The sequence below is a fragment of the Lathyrus oleraceus genome, chromosome 5 (assembly GCF_024323335.1).
Source record: "Lathyrus oleraceus cultivar Zhongwan6 chromosome 5, CAAS_Psat_ZW6_1.0, whole genome shotgun sequence".
Taxonomy (NCBI): Eukaryota; Viridiplantae; Streptophyta; class Magnoliopsida; order Fabales; family Fabaceae; genus Lathyrus; species Lathyrus oleraceus.
The window spans coordinates 426,187,789-426,214,081 of NC_066583.1; positions in this window are offsets into that span (position 1 = coordinate 426,187,789).

Consider the following 26,293-nt stretch of genomic DNA (forward strand, 5'->3'; position numbering starts at 1 on the left):
CATGCAAGAAATGACAGTAACATACAAAGACTGGCATGAGATGTTACCCTTTACTCTTTACGGTTATCGCACTTCAGTGCGCACTACGACAGGGGCAACTCCGTTCTCTTTAGTCTATGGAATGGAAGCCATCTTACTAGTGGAAGTTCAGATTCCCTCTCTAAGAATCATGAAAGAGGCGGGCTTAGATGAAGATGAATGGATTCAGACTCGACTCGATCAGATAAATCTGATTGATGAGAAGAGACTTGCGGCTGTTTGTCATGGGCAGATATATCAGAAATGCATGACCCAGGCATTTAACAAAAGAGTTAAGAGACAGGTGTACCAACTTGGCGACTTGGTGATCAAGCGTATCATTCTACCACAAGGTGATCCCAGAGGCAAATGGACTCCCACATACGAAGGGCCATTTGTGGTTAAGAAGGTATTCTCTGGTGGAGCCATGATACTCGCTACTATGGATGGTGAAGACTTCCCACATCCCGTGAACGCGGACATAGTTAAAAAATACTACGCATAAAAGAGACCCGCTAGATCGACGTATCTAGGCAAAAGTAAGGGCATCCCGGCGAACCAAAAGGGTTCGGGCAAAAATTAGGGATATATAAAAAAAAATGTACACCCGGCAAGTCGAAAACCTGAAAAGGCGGCTTGGGCAAAAAAGGGTATCCTGGTGGACTGAAAACCTGAAAAGGCGGTCCAGGCAAAAATTAGGGATTAAAGCGTATGACTATGTCCCGTTCTCAGTCAACTTTCATCCAAGTTCGAGGGACTGACCAAGCCAATCACTTCTATCCGACAACAAGGGATGAGATGCTCGAAGACATAATGACAGTAGTAGGCTTAAAATCAATAGGACTTCTTCCACATAGCTTTCTCTTTGTTTTCGACAATTTCCTCTTACTAGGATTTCTGTCTCCTTGTACACAAATTGCCTGTTTATAGGCCTCCTTTCAAAATCAATACAACCCTCTTTCAAAAAAAAGATGCTTTTGTTTTTACTTCTCTGTTTTGGTTGCGTAAATGTCCATTGATTTAATTTGAATTAATATGTGCATTTGAATATGATAAATGTTTACCAAAATATATGCGTAGAATAGCAATAGCAATTACTACCCGACTTCAGGATCGAGGAGAAGGTCTAACCATGCTTCCAATGAATCCGCTACCAATTCTATTCCCCCAGCAAGTCTGTTATTCCTCAGAAGAAATTAGCAGTATTCCCCGGCACAGCCAGTTACTCCCCAACAGAGGTCGGCATCATCAGACAGATTGATCATCTCATCCATCCTCAGCCAAGATCTGTGGAATATTTCTACCATCAGACAGAATCAAGAACCCCCTGCCGAGAAAGGGTCATCGTTACAAATATCTCCAATCAGTAGATGGAGATTTATTTTCCCCAGTAGAGTCCCCAAGCAGAACTTCTCATACGCATAATTCATTCATTACATCATTTCACAGCATACGCATGCATACAACATTCGCATTTATTTTAGCATAACACGAAACATCTCATACATCATGACATAGCATGAAGCTAACTTTTCTTTGCAGGTTATTTATCCTCCTGATATAGTCAAAATAAAAGGTTCATTCAGACAGACACCTTTATCAATCACATTCAAGATTCAGATACATATTTCAAATACAGTTCATGGGAACATTCATTCTGACAACACTTCGATATCCTCCTAACGATGGCATCTTTAAGCCCATCCCAGACATTTATTGCAAGTACAACATATACAGGTTATTAGATACAGCCTAACGTACGGTTCATTCTGATTCAGCCCAACATATGACTTCTTCAGAAACTCCAATGCGGTCTAACGTACGACCCATTTGGACCTTCAAATCCTCAGATGCTGCCTAGCGTACGGTACATTCAGGGGTGTAGTCTAGCGTACGACTACTTTCTTTTTCAGATGCAGCCTAACGGACGGCTCATTCTACAAACTCGGATACGATCTAACGTACGATCCATTCTGAACTTCAACAACCCCAACGCGGTCTAACGTACGACCCGTTTGGATCTTACAACCCTCAGATGCTACCTAACGTACGGTACATTTCTGAAGTGTAGTCTGGCGTACGACTACCGCTTTCATCATCAGATGCGGTCTAACAGACGACTCATTTTGCGACGGTCTAACGTACGACCCGTTCGGATGTCCATCCCCTCAGATGCTACCTAACATACGGTACATTTCTGAAGTGTAGTCTAACGTACGACTACCCCTTTCGTCATCAGATTCAGCCTAACGTACGGCTCATTCTGCAACTCAGATACGATCTAGCGTATGGTCCATTCTGATCCTTTATCCCCAACAGCATATGACACACTCCGACTCCCCAGCGAAGTCGGCAGCCTAATGGATGACTCATTATACGGTCTAACGTACGACCCAGTGTGGCACCCATGTCTTCAAATTGGCCTAATATACGGCGCGATCTGAAGCTTTCGTCATCAAACCTCCCGGATGGCATCTTTAAGCCCATCTCCATCAAGACCAACTGTCGATTCTCAAGTGCAAATTTTTGGGGCATTCTAGTGTTCAATAATCTTCCACCTCCACACCACGAATGGCATACACGCCATCCTAACTCTCTCGGTTCAAGAATATTGAACAGGGGCAGCTGTCATACCCCAAAAATTACCCATCATTTTTCCTAAAAAAAAAAAAAAAAAAAAAAAACGAAAAAAAAAACGAACGAAAAAAAACAGAAAAAAAAAAAGAAAAAAAAATTTAATTAATTAATTAATTAATTAATTAATTAATTAAATAATTAAAATAAATAAATAAATAAAATATAACAAATTATTTTGGACTTGGGTCTCCCTCATTCCAAGCCCATTACCCACGAAATTAGTCTATAAATACTGAAGTTTCAGTAGGGGAGTGGGACTTGGAGTTTACACTGGGAGATTTACTGGAGAAAGAAGGAAGAGAAGCAAAACACTCTGAGGTTTCCTTGGAACAAAACCTTGAGGAAAAAGAAAGAGAGAGAACAGAGAAGGACGGATAGAAACTTTGGCATAGGAACCCTGCCTACCCGGAGAATTCAGAGTAAAGAAACCCTGAAGGCAGCCCATCTGCACCGAAGCCATCGCCGTCCAATTCCCGCTGCCTAACTTATTCCGATACTACAAGTGGTCAATCCCTTCAACCTTGAATTGGCAAACAGGTTTGCGTATCTCTATTGTTTATACTTTCAATTGGCCATATCTACATATATAATGCATCATGATTAAATGTTGATATATAATTTGCTTTCGTATGGGAATTTAAATATGCCTGAATACCCTGAATGTTTGACCATGTTATTCCTGTGATAAAATGCCATAAAATTCAAAGTTCCTAACATGGGGCTGTTTTCAAATTCAAAATCCGTGGCCTTCGCTAGGCGAGGCAGAGGCGAACGAGACAGTACCTGATTCTTCTAGTCTGTTTTTTTTATGTTTTTATCATAGCCATGCATTATTTATCCTATCCTATTTATTGTTGTGATATTTCTCCGGTGTAATCTTCGATTGCACCCTGATTTGGTGTTCTGACATGTTTCTTTTTTTTGAGTTTCGTAAAGGTTCACATATCCCAGGAAAAGGTTATTGGCTAGGTATTCCACTTTATTTGTGGGATACCCTTGTGGAGTTTCACCCTAAATTAATTTTTTAATGTATTAATTTCTAATGTATTAATTTTTTAATATATTATTTTTAATAATTTTAATGTGGAGTTTCATCCTAATTATATAATTAATTGTAAAACTTTGCCTTTGAATAAGTGATCTTGGACCTCTCTTTGTTGCCTTACGATTACGATATTACAGTCATGTCCCGCGAACGTGGGGATACCCTTAGCAAAGACCCTTCGGTTAAATCATCATAAAATAAATTATAGTCCCTCGGATGTTGCCTTCGAATATACAACTTTGTCCCTCGATGACCCTCCGATGTTGCCTACGGTTAAATGATGATAGTCCCTTCGAATGCTAAGGTATCCTCATAACTGTTGCCTTCAATGACCAATCGATGACCCTACGATGACCCTTTTACATCCAAAGGATAAAACTACTTATTTCTCAATAATAAGGACAGTTTTACCCTCATAAGGATAGGAAATGCCCGTAAAGACCTTGGGTCGGTATAACTCTTAATTGCTGCCTCACAACTTAAAACATTTTTTTGCACCTCACACCTTTCAAAATGCCTTTAGAAAATCACTTTAGAAAATCACCACTTGGTATACATTCATACTAGAATCATTACCGAGTTATATTTTTCTAAACAATTTTCAAAACTAAAACGGGATAACCACTTTGTATACATTCATACAAGAATCATTACAAAGTTAAATTCTCTTTTCAAAACAATTTTCCAAACAATTCACAAACACTTTTTTAGACAAAAATAATATAAGTGATCGAGCAATTAAGAGCCCATGGATAACCATGGATACAAAGGGTGCTAACACCTTCCCTTTGTATAATGTACCTCCCGAACCCAAAATCTAAATTAAGGTCTTTCCTGTTCTTTTCCACCTTTCCTTATTGGATAAAAGAAAAGTCGGTGGCGACTCTTGCTAACCGCGACATTGCGATAAAAAACACAAAAAGTCCAGTTCACCGTATGACATTCTCAGATCTAGATTTTTCACACTTTTCTTCACAATTTTCTCTCTCATTTTTTCTGCAAAATTTCTTCACAAACCTTGCCTTGTTCTTGATCAATCCTTCATCCACAAGCATAGTTGAAGATTTTGGAAGCAAGATTTCAAGGATTTCGTGCAGATTTGGAACTGTTAAAGCTTTGCATCATTAATGACAAGTGAAGATTCCAGCAAAATCGTGCAAGATTAAGATCCAATCCTTCCTCCATTCATTCATCCAAGAGTATAGGATCATCTGTTTCCACCTTACAAGGCTTGAAAGCATCAATTTCAGTTCTGCACTTCAATTAAGGTCAGAAATCGATTCTCATTATTCATGAAATTGTTGTATGCTTTTGGTAGATCCTCCATTGATGATCACACTGAGCTTTGTAGCATCGAATTTCATTAAGAAATGACATAGTTATGCTAGATCTAAGTTGGATATATGGAAATTATTTTGCTCGAATCTTTGAACCTAGGTCGAATTAGGATAAACCAAGCCTTGATCTGTGATGTACGTGGAAAGATGAATCTAATGATATGTGAGTTTTGAATTTCTGTGACAAATGTTCTTGATCTGGAAAAATCATGATGAACATTGATGAACTCCTTAGGGTTTCGTTTCCCAGACTCTGTTTGATCCAATGAGCGCGTGATTGCATGTGTTTTTATGTTAGTCCTCATGCAGTGGTCCAACTCAGCTTGACGTGGCGTACTGATTGGTTGATAGCGCTTGTCATGGCCACGTAGACTTAATGAAACGCATAGTTTCATTGTTAGCGCGCCTTGGTTTGAATGTATACACACTTCGAATCCGACCGTGTGCATTTCCAAATAATGCCTTTGCCTTTTATTCATTTCATGCCATCCATGTTCGTACATGCTTCATCTTGTTTTTTTTAATTTTTTAATTCATTCAAAAAATCATAACTCATTGAATATTGATCCAATTGGCCTGGGATTTTTTGCATGATGTTCCTCAAGATGTCTAGTATTTTATGAGATTTTTTCCAGAAATTGTGCACGGTTGGAATTTGTTTTGGCTTAGGGATTGTTCGTGTGTGTATTTTCTTGACCTATCATACCATTTGCTTCATGAAATGATGAGTTTTGATCCTATAATCGTGAAATGTTGCATGCTTAAAATAGACATCTTGCTGGTCATTTTGGTATAGAGTTTGCATTTTTCTCATGTTTGGTTGTTGAGATATGATCTGGTTAAGGTAGGTGTGACAATGTGTGTCACACCATTGCTTGCTCAGCTTGTTGATTTTATTTGCCATGCCAATTAAATGCCAATTGATGAGATTTTTTGCATGATGATTCTTCTGGATGTTAGGATTGCTTGTGAATTTTTGTAGAATTTTTGGATTGATTTCTGATTTGTTTGGTATTTTTCTTTCTGGCTTGTCATTTGTGGACTTTTGGATAGTCATGAATTTAAATGATTTGTGAAATGCTTGATGTTTATCATATGAACCTGAAATTTTGTACATTGATTCTAGACACTTTGAAGTTTATTGTGGCTTTGGTTTGAGTCATTTATCATGTGCCAATTCTGTTTTAGGCTTGTGTTAAGTTGATGTATGAAATTGTGCCTCCATTGAGCTTGTTTATGCATGCCTTGATTTGATGAATTTATTTGCCTTGCTTAAACTTGTCCAAATGCTTTGAATTTTGGTGTGATGATCATGTGATGTGTGCTGTTTAGCCATGATTTTTCTTGAGATTTATTGAATCATTTTTGAGTTGATGTGGATTGGTTCATTCTGTTTGCTTCTATGAGCTTCCAACTTGCATGCTTTGCCTTATATGATTTGTGAAATGAAATTGATTGATGCTATTGATATGAGACCACTTGGATATTGTTTCTAATTGATTAAGCTTGATTCATGACAATTTTCATGTTCTGTTTTGGATTATTTCTCCCACTTTGACCCTAGGCCTTGTCCTAGTGGTTTATGCTTATGATTGAGCTTTGGTTTCAGGTTAAAGAAGTGCATTGCCTTAGGTGGATTGTTTCATTGGCTTGAGTTGCCTATTTGGTTGATGTTGATTAACATTGAATTGTTTTTTAGGTGATTTAGCTCATTTGAGTTGAGCTTGTGCCTTGCACATTGTAGCTTGCACTTGTTGTCTGGTTGACTATGTCTATTGACTTTTGGTTTGTCTGTTTGACTTTGAGTTGTGTACTGATTGTGTTAGATTGTTTTCAGGTACCTTAGTTGCTATAGTTCCTCTGTGAACTTGCTTTTGCTTTGCTTGGGTGCATAAGCACTAAGGTATAATTTCACTGACTTCATGTAGTCTGGAAGACCTGTCCTGTTACTTGGGCAGGCACCTGTCTGAAGTCCTCCTTAAGAGGCAATGCTTGTGTTTGTTTATCTTTGTACCAAGCAGGAAAAGACCTTTGATAAGGCAATTGGCAGATAAAAGAGATGTGTAGTCCATCTCCTGCTAGTCAGCGTGTCATCCCTTTGCTCACATTACATGTTGATGCATTGTGGATATTAACCCAAGATCCTTGTTGAGTCAGTCATGTGGATAGAAGAGTTCCTGCTTTCTGAACTCCCACACCTTCTATTTGAGTCAAGCTCTCCCAGGCCAGGGATAAGAGCTGTGAAGTCTTATCTTCACTTCCCATTTCATCTGCTTCACCCTAACTCGCAATGTTAGGGTTAAGAGTTAACATCACCCGATTCCAGTTGGCTTGTGTTTCACAGCCTAACCTTTGTGTGCGCCCACTTTGTTTGTATATAGTGTGTGCTATCTGTGTGTATGTTTGTTTTGCTTGTACTGCTTAGGTTTAGCTTGCTCCCTGTGCAAGTTAGCTAGAAACCTTGACCTAGGACCATGGTGAATTTGCATGATAACTATTAGGCTCGAGTTAGTCTCCCTTCTAGTATGTCATTTCCCAGTCTCTGGTTAGGCGAGTCCTTTGTCCCTGCGTAGGGGAACTACGTCGCCCTGATCCTCACACCAGATGAGGTACGTAGACAGGAGATGATCTGATCTCTCCGGGCGCCCTTTTTGTTTTGTCTTGTGTGTGTTAGGAGATGGATATAAGTCCAGCGATTGGTATTCCGTATCCTATTGTTGTGTGCTTGGAGTCCGATGTAAGTCCAGCGATTGGCATTTGGTTTCCAGTGTGGGTGTGTCTGGTTCGGAGTCTGATGTAAGTCCAGTGTTTGGCATTCGGTTTCCAGGTTTGCCGGTTTTTGTGTGGAGTTTGACGTAAGTCCAACGATTGGCAGTCGATTTCCTGTGTGGTTTTGTTTGGCGTGCGTTAGCCGAGCTACGAGTGCTCTGATTCTTCTTTAGTCCGAGAAGATACGTATGCATAGGATGCGACATCCTAGCGAGCACGTTTCCCCTAGTCCGAACTACGTCGACTCTGATGTCTATGCCTGATAGACTACGTAGGCCCAGGATGTGATATCCTGTCGAGTTAGTTTCTTTTGTTTTCTGTGTCTCTTTCAGCCAGTGTTTGATGTTTGTTTGAGCAGTGTTTAGCAACCTTTATCCTTCCTTTTGTGCGTGGATCCCGTCGAGTACGACGGATGCGTAGGGGTGCTAATACCTTCCCTTCGCATAACCGACTCCCGATCCCATCCCTCTCTGGTCGCGAGACCATGTCTTTTCCAGGTTTACTTCGAGCGTTTCCTTTCCCTCTTTTGGGATAAATAACGCACGGTGGCAGCTCTGTTGTTTTGTTTTCCCGCCGGTTTTTCGCGTAATGCGACAGCTGGCGACTCTGCTGGGGACTTAAGAGAAGTTGACCTCTTGCTGGTCCATCTTCCCTAAGCGAGTCTCTCCTAGCGCTCTCTAGGATAGGGTTTAGGTTGCTTGTGTTGCTCTATTTATTGCATTTATGATTATTATGTTGTATATATGTGCATATCTGTTTGCATGCATCATACTATCATTGTGTTGTTCCTGTACAGGTTGGTTCCTCTATTTGGGGTGGGTGTTCTGAGTGGGGCTAAAACCCAGGCCCGAGTATACACCTAGGATTAGTGTGGTCTCGCGTTTCCTCACTTGCTGTATCAGCATGTTGTTGCGACGTGTCACCACAGTCGGACGAGGTTCATTTGAGAGAGTCCTTCCGTTTGGAGTTATTCCACTCAGGTTGGGTGATCTCATCTGAGCTATTGACTTCGGTGACCGTTCTTTCCCGGATCTTTGGCTTAGACGATCTTAAGAGAGCTACAACGGCACACCCAAAAGGGCAAACCCGTTGAGTATCTTCGCCCGATTGTCGAGACCATTGTCCGCCTTAGGATGACCTTGGTAGAATTCACCTGTGAGGGGATGGCTTGATTCTTGCAAGTACAGTTTCTGCCAGTGATTCTGTGATGGTGATTATGGTTAAGTCGGATTTATGGATCTTTATTTTGAGACGCCGGAGGTTTGACCCTGGTATTGATCAGAGGGTTCCGTTTATTTCGGATCCCTGGGCTGAATTTGAGGGTACTTGCTCAGATGACTTTGGGTTTCAGATGATTTGTGGTTCCGAGTTCAAGTCGAAGCTTTGATCCTGTGCTGCGATATGCTCAGCCGACCAGTCATGGCTCCATCATTTGCATCATAGCATGTTTATTTTCAAAAAAAAAAGTATAATAATGCATGAAAAAAGTTAACCTGCATACGCATCACGCACATCATACACATATCATTTTGCATAACAGGTGCTCTTGTTCGCGACTTCTTACTCTGGTTCCTGTGTCAGGCAGGATAGCTGATCAGAGACCGCACCGGTATTCAACCAGACTCAATCAACAGAGAAGTATGGATCAAGTTCAGACGGAGTTGGCTGAGATGAGGGCAAATATGGCCCAGTTTATGACGATGATGCAAGGGGTTGCGCAAGGTCAGGAGGAGCTTAGAGCCCTGGTTCAGAGACAAGAGACCGTGATTCCGCAGTCCAACCGCGCGTCGCCGGTGGGCGTGCCTGTTCATGACAATGTTAATGTTGCTGCTCCCGCCAATGACTACGCTGTGGGCGATGAGTTAAGGGGGATCAGAATTAATGGACAACCTCTTGCTGTAGAGACTGTCAATGCCAGAGCTACTCGGGCTCCTGTTCGTCATCCTGCTCCGATTGTTGATAGACAAGAGGACATGTTCACACTGCTGAGTGAAGATGGTGAAATTGTTGGAAGAGTTGAGGATAGGGATCGTAAGGTGGATGCCCTTGCTGAAAAGATAAGAGCCATGGAATGTCAGAATTCCCTGGGTTTTGACGTTACAAATATGGGTCTGGTAGAAGGGTTGAGGATTCCCTACAAATTCAAAGCACCCTCTTTCGACAAATACAACGGTACTTCTTGCCCTTGCACCCATGTGCAGGCTTATTATCGGAAAATCTCTGCTTATACCGATGATGAGAAGATGTGGATGTACTTTTTCCAGGATAGCTTATCTGGGGCTTCCTTGGATTGGTACATGGAGCTGAAGAGAGATTCTATCCGATGCTGGAGGGATCTGGATGAGGCCTTCTTGAGGCAATATAAACATAATATGGACATGGCGCCTAGCCGGACTCAGCTGCAGAGTCTTTGTCAAAAATCGGGAGAAAGCTTCAAGGAGTACGCCCAGAGGTGGTGTGAACTGGCTGCTAGAGTACAACCCCCTATGCTGGAGAGGGAGTTAACGGATATGTTTATTGGTACACTTCAAGGTGTTTTTATGGACCGGATGGGAAGCTTCTCATTCGGTAGTTTTTCGGATGTGGTTATCTGTGGGGAGAGGACAGAGAGCTTGATCAAGGCTGGTAAGATTCAAGATGTTGGGTCCTCGTCGTCCAAGAAACCTTTTGCTGGGGCACCTCGTCGAAGAGAGGGTGAGACTAATGCTGTTCAACACCGCCGAACTCCGAACAGAAATCAATATCGTCAGGTTGCCGCAGTGACAATTCCTGCACCTCAACAACGTCAACAACCGCAACAACCGAGAGTTCAACAACAAATGCAACAACAACAACAACAACAACGTCCGTATCAGCCAAGGCAGAGGATTCCTGATAGACGTTTCGACCCACTGCCAATGACCTATGCTGAGTTACTGCCTGAGTTACTCAGATTAGGGTTTGTGGAGTTAAGGACTATGGCGCCGTTGACAAAAATACCATCTGGGTATGATGCCAACGTGCGTTGTGACTTTCATTCTGGTGCGTCGGGGTACCACATAGAGAACTGCATGGCTTTTCATCATAAAGTCCAGGACCTGATTGATGCCAAAACTATCAATTTCGCTCCTGTGCCGAATGTTGTAAATAACCCTATGCCGCCGCACGGTGCGCACAGAGTAAATAATATTGAAGGGGAAGAAGCCGAGGATCTGTTTGTCAGTGTTAATGATGTTCAGACTTCCTTGTCAGTTGTCAAGGGCCGTTTGCTGAGTGGGGGTGTCTACCCGGGCTGTGATCAGAATTGTGTTGGTTGTGATGAATCTGAGAATGGCTGTGATCAGTTAAGGGCCGGTATCCAGGGTTTGATGGATGAGGGCTGTCTGCAATTCAGTCGGACTGTTAGAGATCGTGGGTCAGTGTCAACTGTCACTATCTACTTCAAACCGTCTGAAGGACGTGGGCAGAGGGTTAGTGCGCCCACAACAAGTGGTACTCCTGTTACCATCTCTGCACCAGTGACTGCCAGTAATCCGACTACAATCCTTGCTCCGGGCAGAAGGGCTGTTGATAGTCGGGATGTTCCGTGGAGATATAATAACGCGTATCGCAGTAATCGGAGGGCTGAGAATCAGATCCGACCAGTTAATCAAGCGCCTGTGACTATTGGTGTACCAGTAAGAACTCCTGTAGTTGTTAGTCCAGTTGTGGACAATGTTGGTGGACCAGGAGGTTTTACTCAAATTGGACGTCTGTTTGCTCCACAACCGTTAAGAGACAACAATGCCGAGGCTCTCGCCAAGGCTAAGGGCAAACAGGTTGTGGTTGACGAAGAACCCGCTCAGAAGAAGGTGCCTGAGGGTTCATTCGAGAAGGATGTGGAGGAGTTTATGAAAATTATCAAGAAAAGTGACTACAAGATTGTAGATCAGCTTAATCAGACTCCGTCCAAGATTTCGATTCTCTCTTTGTTGTTGTGCTCTGAGGCACATCGTAAGGCCTTGCTGAAGATGCTGAATATGGCTTACGTGCCTCAAGAGATTTCCGTCAACCAACTGGAAGGAGTAATTGCCAACGTGAGCACCAGGCATGGTTTAGGGTTCACTGACCTAGACTTGACGCCTGAAGGTCGTAATCATAATAAGGCCTTGCATATCACCATGGAATGCAAGGGTGTTGTTTTGTCTCACGTGTTGGTAGACACCGGCTCGTCGCTGAATGTGCTGCCTAAGCAAATTCTGAAGAAGATATCTGTTGAAGGGGTTGTGCTCACTCCTAGTGACCTGATTGTTCGTGCATTCGACGGATCCAAATGTTCTGTGTTTGGTGAAGTTACCTTGCCGGTGAAGATAGGTCCAGAGGTCTTTGATATTATCTTCTATGTGATGGACATTCAGCCCGCTTACAGTTGTTTGTTGGGGCGTCCGTGGATTCACGCAGCTGGGGCAGTTTCGTCAACTCTCCACCAAAAGCTCAAATATGTCTGGAACGGTCAGATTGTGACCGTATGCGGCGAAGAAGATATTCTGGTGAGTCACCTATCCTCTTTCAAATATGTAGAGGTGGATGGCGAGACCCACGAAACCTTATGCCAGGCATTCGAGACTGTTGCTCTCGAGAGGGTGGCGTTCGCTGATCAGAAGAAGCCGAGTGTTTCGATTGCGTCTTACAAGCAAGCCAAGGAGGTTGTTGACTCTGGCAAAGCTGAAGGCTGGGGCAAGATGGTGGATTTGCCTATCAAAGAAGATAAGTTCGGTATTGGCTATCAACCTTTGCAAGCGGAGCAGGGTGTCCAAGCAGGTCCGAGTACCTTTACAAGCGCTGGGCTGATGAATCACGGTGACGTCTTTGCGGTCGGCGGTGAATATGGTGACCTTGATTGTGATCTCGACAACTGGGTTCGCCCGTGTGCACCAGGGGAAGTGATCAACAATTGGACGGCAGAAGATGTGGTCCAAGTTACTCTTCAAACAGAGTAATTTTTCTTTTGTTTTTTCATTCTGCACAAAACCCTACGTTCTGCCCAAGGCGTAATGGTTCATTGTAGGGCCTCAGCATGTTTTCAATGATTATCATTAATAAAGGACGTTTTGCAAACAATTTTGTGATCCCTGTCTTTCTATTTTTGTTTTTCATTTTTCAAAAAAATAAAAAAATGGTAATGTTTTTGTTTTTTGTGACTTTATTGAACTCTTTTTTCTAAAACAAAGCATTAAACATGCAGAAGTGATCTTATGGCATCCACTATGAACAGTTCTGTTATGGCTCAGTATGATTTCAATAATCCCATCTACCAAGCTGAAGAGGAGAGTGAGGAAGACTGTGAACTCCCTAAAGAATTGGTTAGATTGCTGAAGCAAGAGGAAAGGGTCATCCAACCTCATCAGGAGGAGTTGGAGATTGTGAATCTTGGTACTGAGGACGCCAGAAGAGATATTAAGATCGGGGCTGCTTTGAAGACAGAGGTCAAGAGCAGGTTGATTGAGATGCTGAGAGAGTATGTAGAGATATTCGCCTGGTCTTATCAAGATATGCCTGGGTTGGATACCGATATTGTGGTGCATAGACTACCTCTCAGAGAAGATTGTCCTTCGGTCAAGCAGAAGCTTCGTAGAACGAGTCCTGATATGGTTGTTAAGATCAAGGAAGAGGTTCAGAAGCAGTTCGATGCTGGTTTCTTGTCAGTAACGACGTATCCCCCGTGGGTGGCCAACATCGTTCCCGTGCCGAAGAAGGATGACAAGGTCAGAATGTGTGTCGATTACCGGGATCTGAACAGAGCGAGTCTGAAAGATGATTTCCCATTACCTCACATTGATGTATTGGTGGATAATACAGCTCAATCCTCGGTTTTCTCTTTCATGGACGGTTTTTCTGGTTATAATCAGATCAAGATGGCGCCAGAAGACATGGAAAAGACGACATTCATTACACCTTGGGGCACGTTCTGCTATAAGGTGATGCCATTTGGGCTGAAGAATGCCGGTGCTACCTATCAGAGGGCTATGGCGACTCTCTTTCATGACATGATGCACAAAGAGATTGAAGTGTACGTGGATGATATGATTGCGAAGTCGCAGATAGAAGAGGAGCACCTGGTTAATTTGCAGAAGTTGTTTGACCGGTTGAGAAAGTTCAAACTGAGGTTGAACCCAAACAAGTGTACGTTTGGTGTGAGATCTGGGAAGCTGTTAGGCTTCATTGTCAGTGAGAAAGGGATTGAGGTTGATCCAGCAAAAGTCAAAGCTATTCAAGAAATGCCTGAACCGAAAACAGAGAAGCAGGTTCGTGGATTTTTAGGGAGATTGAACTACATTGCAAGGTTTGTATCTCACCTAACTGCCACGTGTGAACCGATATTCAAATTGCTAAGAAAGAATCACGCAATCAGGTGGAATGATGACTGTCAGAAAGCTTTTGACAAGATAAAAGAGTATTTACAGAAACCTCCAATCCTTATACCTCCAGTTCCTGGGAGACCTCTGATAATGTACCTGTCAGTGACTGAGAATTCGATGGGGTGTGTATTGGGACAGCATGACGAGTCTGGTCGAAAAGAGCATGCCATATACTACCTTAGCAAAAAGTTTACCGACTGTGAAATCAAATACTCACAGCTCGAGAAAACTTGTTGTGCTTTGGCCTGGGCTACTCGCCGACTGAGGCAGTATATGTTGAACCATACTACCTTGTTGATTTCTAAGATGGATCCAGTAAAGTACATCTTTGAGAAGCCGGCTCTCACCGGACGTGTTGCCCGTTGGCAGATGATTTTAACAGAATATGATATCCAGTACACGTCTCAGAAGGCCATCAAAGGTAGTGTTTTGTCAGACTATCTCGCCGAACAGCCGATCGAAGATTATCAGCCAATGATGTTGGAATTCCCTGATGAAGACATCATGTATCTTAAGATGAAAGATTGTGAAGAGCCTCTTGTCGAGGAAGGACCGGATCCTGATGACAAGTGGACATTGATGTTTGATGGGGCTGTGAATTTGAATGGTAACGGTGTTGGTGTAGTGCTTATTAATCCAAAAGGGGCTCATATACCTTTTTCTGCCAGATTGACTTTTGACGTCACCAACAACGAAGCTGAGTATGAGGCTTGTATCATGGGGATAGAAGAAGCCATTGATCTGAGGATCAAAATGCTTGACATTTATGGAGATTCCGCTCTAGTGATCAATCAGGTCAATGGAGATTGGAATACGAACCAGACGCATTTGATTCTGTATAGAGATTACACCAGAAGAATACTGACGTTCTTCAAGAAAGTGAAGTTGTATCATGTCCCCCGGGATGAGAATCAGATGGCTGATGCCTTGGCTACTTTATCTTCTATGATCAAAGTTCATTGGTGGAATCATGTGCCACATGTTGCGGTGAATCGACTCGAGAGGCCTGCGTATGTGTTTGCAGCCGAGTCTGTTGTTGATGAGAAGCCGTGGTACTATGATATCAAGAACTTCCTCAAAAGTCAGGAGTATCCTGAAGGTGCGTCAAAGAATGACAAGAAAACCCTGAGAAGGCTAGCTGGAAGCTTTTATTTGAATCAGGATGACGTGCTGTATAAGAGGAACTTTGACATGGTCTTGCTCAGATGCGTGGATAGACACGAAGCAGACATGTTGATGAAGGAAGTGCATGAAGGTTCGTTTGGTACCCATGCTGGTGGTCATGCAATGTCTAAGAAATTGTTGAGAGTCGGTTATTACTGGATGACTATGGAATCCGATTGTTTCAAGTACGCTCGGAAGTGCCATAAGTGTCAAGTCTATGCTGATAAGGTGCATGTACCACCAAGCCCTCTGAATGTCATGAACTCGCCTTGGCCGTTCGCCATGTGGGGAATTGATATGATTGGGAAGATTGAGCCTACTGCTTCGAATGGACATCGCTTCATCCTGGTTGCGATTGATTACTTCACCAAGTGGGTGGAAGTAGCTTCCTATGCAAATGTTACCAAACAAGTGGTTGCCCGGTTCATTAAGAAGGAAATCATCTGTCGTTATGGAGTTCCTGAGAGAATCATCACTGACAATGGTTTGAATCTCAATAACAAGATGATGAAAGAGCTGTGTAAAGATTTCAAGATTGAACATCACAATTCTTCTCCTTACAGACCGAAGATGAATGGTGCTGTAGAGGCGGCAAATAAGAATATTAAGAAGATTGTGCAGAAGATGGTCATGACGTACAAGGATTGGCATGAGATGTTGCCTTTCGCTTTGCATGGGTACCGTACCTCAATACGTACATCGACCGGGGCAACCCCGTATTCCCTTGTGTATGGTATGGAAGCGGTCCTACCAGTTGAAGTGGAGATCCCTTCTCCGAGGGTCTTGTTAGATGTCAAGCTTTACGAAGCCGAGTGGATTCGAACAAGGTTTAATGAGTTGAGCCTTATTGAAGAGAGACGGCTAGCAGCTGTGTGCCATGGGCAGTTATATCAGAGAAGGATGAAGTGAGCCTTTTATCAGAAAGTGCGTCCTCGGAGCTATCAAACTGGTGATCTAGTTTTGAAGAGGATCCTTCCTCCCGGTACAGATAACAGGGGCAAGTGGACTCCTAATTATGAAGGTCCATATGTTGTGAAGAAGGTTTTCTCCGGTGGAGCCTTGATGCTTACAACTATGGATGGTGAAGATTTTCCGTCCCCTGTTAACTCAGATGTAGTAAAAAAATACTTCGCATAAATTGACCCGCTGGACAAAAAGAATAAAAGAGTCCAGGCAAAAAAGGGCATCCCGGCGAACCAAAAACAGAAAGAAAAGGTTCGGGCAAAAATTAGGGATAAAAATGAAAAGAATTTGTACACCCGGTAAGTCGAAAACCCGCAAGGGCGGCTTAGGCAAAAATGGGTATCCCGGTGGATTGAAAACCCGAAAGGGCGATCCAGGCAAAAAAGGGATTAGAGAGAAGACTACAGTCTGAGTTATCTGTACTACATCGCGCTTCGTCGTCTGCCATCTCCAAGGATGTGATCGGTCTAGTCATTCTTCTCAGAAAGCAAGGAGTTGGGAGGAAAACTGATGATCTGTGAGTTATAACAGAATTGGGAAATAGTGGATGCCGTGTTCACATTGCCATTAGGATAGATTTTTCCTTTTGTACGCAATTACCTCTTTCTAGGAATTGCTTCCCAATGTATTCGCCTTTTCAGGCCCATTTTCAATCAATAAAAGTCGTTATTCAGATAAATAGCTCTCTTGTTTTGTTTTTACTGTTTGTTTGCAAAAACGTCCGAATTTTTGATAAACATTGCATATAAAAACATAAAGGCTAAACAATAATGTGCTGAAAGATAAAACATTTGAAAATCATTTTGAATGTTGAGGACACTTGAGCGTATCTTGTCCATGTACCCCCTGGGGCATTTTGTTGTGCTGTTTTGCAGGTTGTCATCTGTGAAGACGGTTTCACAGCAGATATTTCCCAAGCAAGTATGAGAGCTTTCAGAGCTATTCTCCCCTGCAGAGACGCCTTGGGATAGTGCCTTCTATCCCCAGAAGATCTAAGAATTGCTTATCCCTAGCAGGCCTAGAAGTAGGGTTTATTCCCCAGCGAGTATTTCCCCAGTTGAGTTCCCAACTGAGTTTGGAGTTGAGATCCCCACTGAGTTGGAAGGATGTGGTACACCCAGCGGAGGTGTCAGTTGGAATGGTGTTATTCCCCAGCAGTCGGGTTTGAAGTATTGCTATCCCCAGCGTGGTCGTGAGCGCTCATCCCTAGCAGGGTTGTGGATGTCTTTCTCCAGCGGGGTCTGGTATATTACTTTCCCCACCAGAGTTATGCTCTTCCTCAGCAGAATGGGTGGTGTGTTATCCCCAACAGAGTGGCTTTCCCTAACAGATTTCCCGAGCAGAGGTTCGTGTTGATGGTTTTCCCCAGCAGGTTCCCCGAGTGGATCAGGTCCGGTGAAGATTATCTCCAGCAGAGTTTATCCTACTTGTGGGTTGGTTGGGTCGTCCCAAGTGAAGTCGCCTTATTTTTCCCCCAGTGGAGTCGTATTGATGGTTCCTCGGCGCAGTCGCCTTGTTTATTCCCCAGCGGAGTAGCATTTATTTCCCAAATCAGAGTTTATCCTACTTGTTGGCAATTCTCCCCAGCGAGTTGTATTGATTGTTTCCCCAAGCGGAGTCCCCGAGTGGATTGGGTCCTATGGAGGATGTCCCCAGCGGAGTCTATCCTTTCCCCAGCAACAGTACTTTCTCCAGCACGAGTGAGAAGTCGGTGCTCTCCCCGCAGAGTATTCCTCAAGCAAAGTCTCCCCACAGAGTTGGAGTATCTGATCTTTTGGCTCCCCAGCGGAGTTCATCATTTTGCATTTGGCATATAGTAACCATTGCATCCTCAAAAATGCGTAGCATTTCCATTCAATATGGAGCATTACGCCATGGAAAAATTCAAACATATGCATTCATGTGTTAACCATCAGACCATATCCCCGGCAGAGGCGGATCTTTGTTCAACAGCTGCACATCACATTTGCTACAGTTGCTCCTGACGGCATTCAGGATTGATACCCCCCATAGAGGTTTATTTCCTCATTCGTTGGTGACAGGAAAGCTTGATTCTTCCCAGTGAGATCCCCGGCAAGTGTTTAGCCTTGCCCTGACATATGTAGATGTCATCTTGTGATACTGGTCAGTGTCGTGTCAGCACCCGCGTGTGTTACTTCTTTGGTGTCATTCAACACCATCTTTCGGTATCGGTAAACATCGAGTCCTTCCCAGTCACTCGTTAATGTCTGGTCGTCTTTCTTTGGTGTCGGTAAACACCATCTTTCGGTGTCGGTAAACATCGAGTCTCGCACATTCATCCGTTGATGTCTGGTCACCTCTCCGTTGGTGTCGATAAACGTCGAGCTTCTCCCTTGCGTCCGTTGATGTCTGGTCGAGTCTTCCCAGTTCATCCGTTGATGTCTGGTCACCTCTCCGTTGGTTTCGGTAAACGTTGAGTTTTTCCTATTCGTCCGTTGACATCTATTTGTATTCCTTTCTCCCATTCATCCGTTGATGTCTGGTTCACCTTTCTCCGTTGGTGTCGATAAACGTTGAGCTTCTCCCGTTCGTCCGTTGACGTCTGGTCGAGTCTTCCCATTCATTCGTTGATGTCTGGTCACCTCTCCGTTGGTTTTGGTAAACGTCGAGTTTTTCTTAGTTGTCCGTTGACATCTAGATGTATTCCGCTCTTCCCCAGTAGGGTCTCCTTCTCCGTTGGTGTCGATAAACGTCGAGCTTCTCCCGTTCGTCCGTTGACGTCTGGTCGAGTCTTCCCATTCATTCGTTAATGTCTGGTTACCTCTCCGTTGGTTTTGATAAACGTCGAGTTTTTCCTAGTTGTCCGTTGGCATCTAGATGTATCTTCCCCAGGCCTCCGTTGATGTCTGGTTACCTCTCCGTTGGTTTCGATAAACGTCGAGTTTTTCCTAGTCGTCCATTGACGTCTAGTTGTGATTTCTTTTCCCATTCATCGTCTTCCGATGTTTGGATGTGACTGTATCCTTTGAGAGAAAAAACCAAAATCCCCAGTAATAAATATCAAATCCCAGTGGAAGCTTCCATTGGTGAATTTTCCTGTTGGATCCCCGCAGTGTGCAAATTTCTACGGTTCTTGGTATTCAATCCCTGTTTACCCTGAAAGTCTGACAGCCGTTGCTCTCATCCGTTCGGGTTCCCAGTTGATTGAATAGGGGCAGCTGTAGCACCTCAAATTTGCACCTCCCATTTTGTACATGCATTTTCATGTTTAAGTCATTAACATTTCATTGTCCACTGCATAGCATTGCATTGTCCATTGCCCAAGTGCAAGTCATCAGTCAAGACTGGTCAGGAGATCCAGTTGTGCAAGCAAGCAAGTGCAATTCCAATTGAAGCAAAGCCCTAGGGTTGGTTCATTGAGTTCATATGACCTAGGGATCATTTTGAAGTGTTTTGGCCAAAGGTTGGATGTTCAGAAGTCATCAGTCATTGATCAATTCATCTGAAACCCTAGAAAGTCAACCAAAGTCAACAGTCAATTCAACCATGGATTTGAAGGTGGGAGATGGTTAGAGAGGCCTCATTCATGTCCATACAAGTCTCATTTGACATTTCAAACATCAACAATGAAGAATTTGAGGTCAGATGAAAAGTTTCCAAAAATAGTAAGTGACCTGTAATTTCAAATTGCCAAAAATGGAAAGGTTTTCTCCTCAAGATTACATGTCCAAGAATGCTTCAAATGAAATTTTGTCCAACACGAAAGTTTAATATCTTGCTCTCACCTTTCCAAAAAGTCCAAGAACATGAATTTCTCATGTATGGTTGAGAAGTTATGGATCAATCATGGTCAAGTCAATTTGAACTTCACAAGTGCATAACTTTTGAACAAAAAGGCCAAATGGAATGGTTCTTTTTGGAAGATTTCTCTCTTGATCTCTACTATCCAATACATGCATCACATACCATGCATTTTGATCACAAAATTTTGGCATTTTTCATTTGAAATTTGGAGGGAAAATTACAATTTGAAAAATAGGCATTGCTTTCACTTCCAATCACTTGCCTTGGCTCCAAAACAGACTTTCCAGGTGAATTAGAACCAAATTCATGTACTGTAGCATCCATTTCATGCACATGAGGGTGAATTTCCAATTTGGCATAACACCTCAATCTCATTAATCCTTGGCATTTGCTTAATCATGATTAGCAAGAATCATTAACAGCACATATATATAGCCTAATCATAACAGAAACTTGATTAACAATTCATAATTCTCAGATCTAGATTTTTCACACTTTTCTTCACAATTTTCTCTCTCATTTTTTCTGCAAAATTTCTTCACAAACCTTGCCTTGTTCTTGATCAATCCTTCATCCACAAGCATAGTTGAAGATTTTGGAAGCAAGATTTCAAGGATTTCGTGCAGATTTGGAACTGTTAAAGCTTTGCATCATTAATGGCAAGTGAAGATTCCAGCAAAATCGTGCAAGATTAAGATCCAATCCTTCCTCCATTCATTCATCCAAGAGTATAGGATCATCTGTTTCCACCTTACAAGGCTTGAAAGCATCAATTTCAGTTCTGCACTTCAATTAAGGTCAGAAATCGATTCTCATTATTCATGAAATTGTTGTATGCTTTTGGTAGATCCTCCATTGATGATCACACTGAGCTTTGTAGCATCGAATTTCATTAAGAAATGACATAGTTATGCTAGATCTAAGTTGGATATATGGAAATTATTTTGCTCGAATCTTTGAACCTAGGTCGAATTAGGATAAACCAAGCCTTGATTTGTGATGTACGTGGAAAGATGAATCTAATGATGTGTGAGTTTTGAATTTCTGTGACAAATGTTCTTGATCTGGAAAAATCATGATGAACATTGATGAACTCCTTAGGGTTTCGTTTCCCAGACTCTGTTTGATCCAATGAGCGCGTGATTGCATGTGTTTTTATGTTAGTCCTCATGCAGTGGTCCAACTCAGCTTGACGTGGCGTACTGATTGGTTGATAGCGCTTGTCATGGCCACGTAGACTTAATGAAACGCATAGTTTCATTGTTAGCGCGCCTTGGTTTGAATGTATACACACTTCGAATCCGACCGTGTGCATTTCCAAATAATGCCTTTGCCTTTTATTCATTTCATGCCATCCATGTTCATACATGCTTCATCTTGTTTTTTTTAATTTTTTAATTCATTCAAAAAATCATAACTCATTGAATATTGATCCAATTGGCCTGGGATTTTTGCATGATGTTCCTCAAGATGTCTAGTATTTTATGAGATTTTTTCCAGAAATTGTGCACGGTTGGAATTTGTTTTGGCTTAGGGATTGTTCATGTGTGTATTTTCTTGACCTATCATACCATTTGCTTCATGAAATGATGAGTTTTGATCCTATAATCGTGAAATTTTGCATGCTTAAAATAGACATCTTGCTGGTCATTTTGGTATAGAGTTTGCATTTTTCTCATGTTTGGTTGTTGAGATATGATCTGGTTAAGGTAGGTGTGACAATGTGTGTCACACCATTGCTTGCTCAACTTGTTGATTTTATTTGCCATGCCAATTAAATGCAAATTGATGAGATTTTTTGCATGATGATTCTTCTGGATGTTAGGATTGCTTGTGAATTTTTGTAGAATTTTTGGATTGATTTCTGATATTTTTGGTATTTTTCTTTCTGGCTTGTCATTTGTGGACTTTTGGATAGTCATGAATTTAAATGATTTGTGAAATGCTTGATGTTTATCATATGAACCTAAAATTTTGTACATTGATTCTAGACACTTTTAAGTTTATTGTGGCTTTAGTTTGATTCATTTATCATGTACCAATTATGTTTTAGGCTTGTGTTAAGTTGATGTATGAAATTGTGCCTCCACTGAGCTTGTTTATGCATGCCTTGATTTGATGAATTTATTTGCCTTGCTTAAACTTGTCCAAATGCTTTGAATTTTGGTGTGATGATCATGTGATGTGTGCTGTTTAGCCATGATTTTTCTTGAGATTTATTGAATCATTTTTGAGTTGATGTGGATTGGTTCATTCTGTTTGCTTCTATGAGCTTCCAACTTGCATGCTTTGCCTTATATGATTTGTGAAATGAAATTGATTGATGCTATTGATATGAGACCACTTGGATATTGTTTCTAATTGATTAAGCTTGATTCATGCCAATTTTCATGTTCTGTTTTGGATTATTTCTCCCACTTTGACCCTAGGCCTTGTCCTAGTGGTTTATGCTTATGATTGAGCTTTGGTTTCAGGTTAAAGAAGTGCATTGCCTTAGGTGGACTGATTCATTGGCTTGAGTTGCCTATTTGGTTGATATTTATTAACATTGAATTGTTTTGTAGGTGATTTAGCTCATTTGAGTTGAGCTTGTGCCTTGCACATTGTAGCTTGCACTTGTTGTCTGTTTGACTATGTCTGTTGACTTTTGGTTTGTCTGTTTGACTTTGAGTTGTGTACTGATTGTGTTAGATTATTTTCAGGTACCTTAGTTGCTATAGTTCCTCTGTGAACTTGCTTTTGCTTTGCTTGGTTGCATAAGCACTGAGGTATAATTTCACTGACTTCATGTAGTCTGGAAGACCTGTCCTGTTACTTGGGCAGGCACCTGTCTGAAGTCCTCCTTAAGAGGCAATGATTGTGTTTGTTTATCTTTGTGCCAAGCAGGAAAAGACCTTTGATAAGGCAATTGGAAGATAAAAGAGATGTGTAGTCCATCTCCTGCTAGTCAGTGTGTCATCCCTTTGATAAGGCAATTGACATTGTGGATATTAACCCAAGATCCTTGTTGACTCAGTCATGTGGATAGAAGAGTTCCTGCTTTCTGAACTCCCACACCTTCTATTTGAGTCAAGCTCTCCCAGGCCAGGGATAAGAGCTGTGAAGTCTTATCTTCACTTCCCATTTCATCTGCTTCACCCTAACTCTCAATGTTAGGGTTAAGAGCTAACATCACCCGATTCCAGTTGGCTTGTGTTTCACAGCCTAACCTTTGTGTGCGCCCACTTTGTTTGTATATAGTGTGTGCTATCTGTGTGTATGTTTGTTTTGCTTGTACTGCTTAGGTTTAGCTTGCTCCCTGTGCAAGTTAGCTAGAAACCTTGACCTAGGACCATGGTGAATTTGCATGATAACTATTAGGCTCGAGTTAGTCTCCCTTCTAGTATGTCATTTCCCAGTCTCTGGTTAGGCGAGTCCTTTGTCCCTGCGTGTAGCGGTGTATTCGTCGCTATATGATCTATCGATTAAATCATAAGCTATGAGATACATTGAAAATTTCGAGTCGCCACCGCACTTTTATTTATCCAAAGGATTGGCTAAAAAGCGAACAAAAGCCTAAGAAGTTTTACACGTAGAAAACTAATAAAAAGATCAGAGATTCTGGGTAAGGGGTAAATTACGCAATGGGAAGGTGTTAGGCACCCACTACGTCCTAGGTACTCCTAGGGAGCCCTTTTCACACTTGTTATGCTAAATTGTTATTTGTTATGACAAAAATATTGTGCAAACATGATTGGGATGATGAGAAAAGAATATACAAGTTTTTATTAGGTTATTGGGTTCGAACGGATGAACCCGTTGCCTACGTACCTTCCATCAAAGGTAAGGATCAGAACGCCGTAGTTCGGCTAAAAGATTTCCAAAAGTGGGTTAGGTTCAATTTTAAACACAAACCCTAGGTCTTACGTTATCCACGGGAGAAAACTCAACCTTATATAAACAACAACGTCCACCATGTGAGAAAAGCTTCAACTTGCCAGAGAGGGGTTAACCCTATAATAGGCAAGGAAGGCTTACAATTCAATCACTAAAGACAGAAGGTGAGATTAACATCAACCACTAAGATAAATCAAACCTATAGCTCATGTATGAAAAGATTAATGGACAAAGCCAAAACAAGTGAATGAGTGGAGTTACTGATTATGATTATGAAAATGGAGTCAAGGTATGATTAAGATCAATTCAAATAAGTATTATGAAATGGAGTTTGGAAAAAGTCAAGGACTTGAGTCCAGGTTTTTAGTTAGAAAACATGAAAATGTTTGCACAACACTTATGTCAATATTGAAAGATAAAGTGTGAAAAGGTTTAGGACATAATGAATGATGAATGGATGAAATGGATAGTAAAACTTCTTAGAAGGTTCACTTCTTGAGATCATATAGCAGATGATTCAAGTGTGTCCTTTGGAATAGCAATTAATAATAACAAACAAACAAATCAAGCAAAAGCGGATATCGGATGCCAATCAATGGTCTTATACCAATCTCCTAAAACAAAAATGGATATCAGATGCCACTCAATGGACTTACACCAATCTCCTCAAAAGAAAACAAAGATGAGAAACGTGGAAGTTAACTGCCAATCTATCTGGACTTAGGTTAACCCCACAGTATGCTCACAGGAAATCCAATGCCACATCACAGGGACTTACAATGGATCCTCACATACAAGAACAAAAGCAACAATATGATCACAGGAATGCAAATGCCAACTTACAGGGACTTATAATTGCAACCTCTCACACAAACAGATGAACAAACTATGATCACAGGAAAGCAGATGCCAACTTACAGGGACTTATAACTGCAACCTCACATACAGAAGCTAAACAGATCAAATTATGATCACAGGACAACAGATGCCAACTTACAGGGACTTATAACTGTATCCTCACATACACACAGATAAACAGAAGATATGAGTGACCAATGAGGTCTTACACTCTATCCTTCCATATCACAGGAGCAAATGCCAAAGCAATGGACTTACAATTGTCCTCAATGGGCAAACAACAATGATAGCATCACAAGAAGCAAATGAGATGATCATGCATTAATGGCAATTGATGATGATGATAAATGCATACCATATAAGCAAACAAGTGCATATGAAGCAATCAATCAAGCAATGAATATCAAACAGCACACTCTATAGCCAAACAATGGGGGGCTCACACAAGAGGGTTTGACTTTGAAAGTCCACTGTAATGGGTGAAGGTCGCTCTTAACCTGGCCATTGAGGGGCTCAGGTGAAGCAGATGAATAGGAGATGAGGGGTGTGCCTCATTGCTTCTATCTCAGATTAGAGAGAGCATCAAAGAAAGTGTGGGAGTTCAGAAAGTAGGAACTCTCTCCACATTATTGACTCGATTAGATCTTGGGTATTTATCTCATTGCTTCAACCATGTAATGGGAGCAATGAGAGGACACACTGAATAGTGGGGGATAGATTGCTTATCCCTACCTTCCACCAATTGCCTTACTTGAAGGACTTTTCCTGCTTGGGACAAATATAAACAAACACAGGCATTGCCTCTTAAGGAGGACTTCAGACAGTTTGCCCGGTCAAATAACAGACCGGGTCTCCAGACTACATGAAGAAGAAGTAATTATACCTCAAAGCAAATGCTAAAAAGCAAAGCAAGCAAGTTCAAAGAACTTAAGCAACTAAGGTACCTGAAAAAGTCAAACTTATTAGCAAACAGTTCAACAGTCAAAAATCAAAAGGAAATAACCAAAAGTCAACCACAGAGGGGACCAATTGTGCAAGGCACAAGGACTCAAGCATATGAGTCAACCTACAAAACAAGTGTTAGCACATGATAAACAAACCAACTCAATCAAAATTGAAAGGTCTTTGGGGCATTGGTGCTCAACCTGAAACAAACAGCTCAATTGTAAGCTTACAAGACCACTAGGACTAGCCTAGGGTCAAAGATGAAAGAAAAAGTCAAGGCAGCAAGGAAAAGTCAACCCAAACCAAGACTAAATATTCAAGAAGCATTCTCAATTGGATTCATAATAAAATCATGCATCATGGTCATTTCATATGCAAAAGGATGCAAAGCATGGCAAGAGAAGCATACAAAAGTCAACAGCAAAGACTTCATTCAAAAGTCAATTCAAGCAATCTCAAAAATCATGAAATAAATCACACTCAATCCTAACATCTAGCATGGTAAGCATGCAAAATTTCAATGCATTTGGATGAGAGGA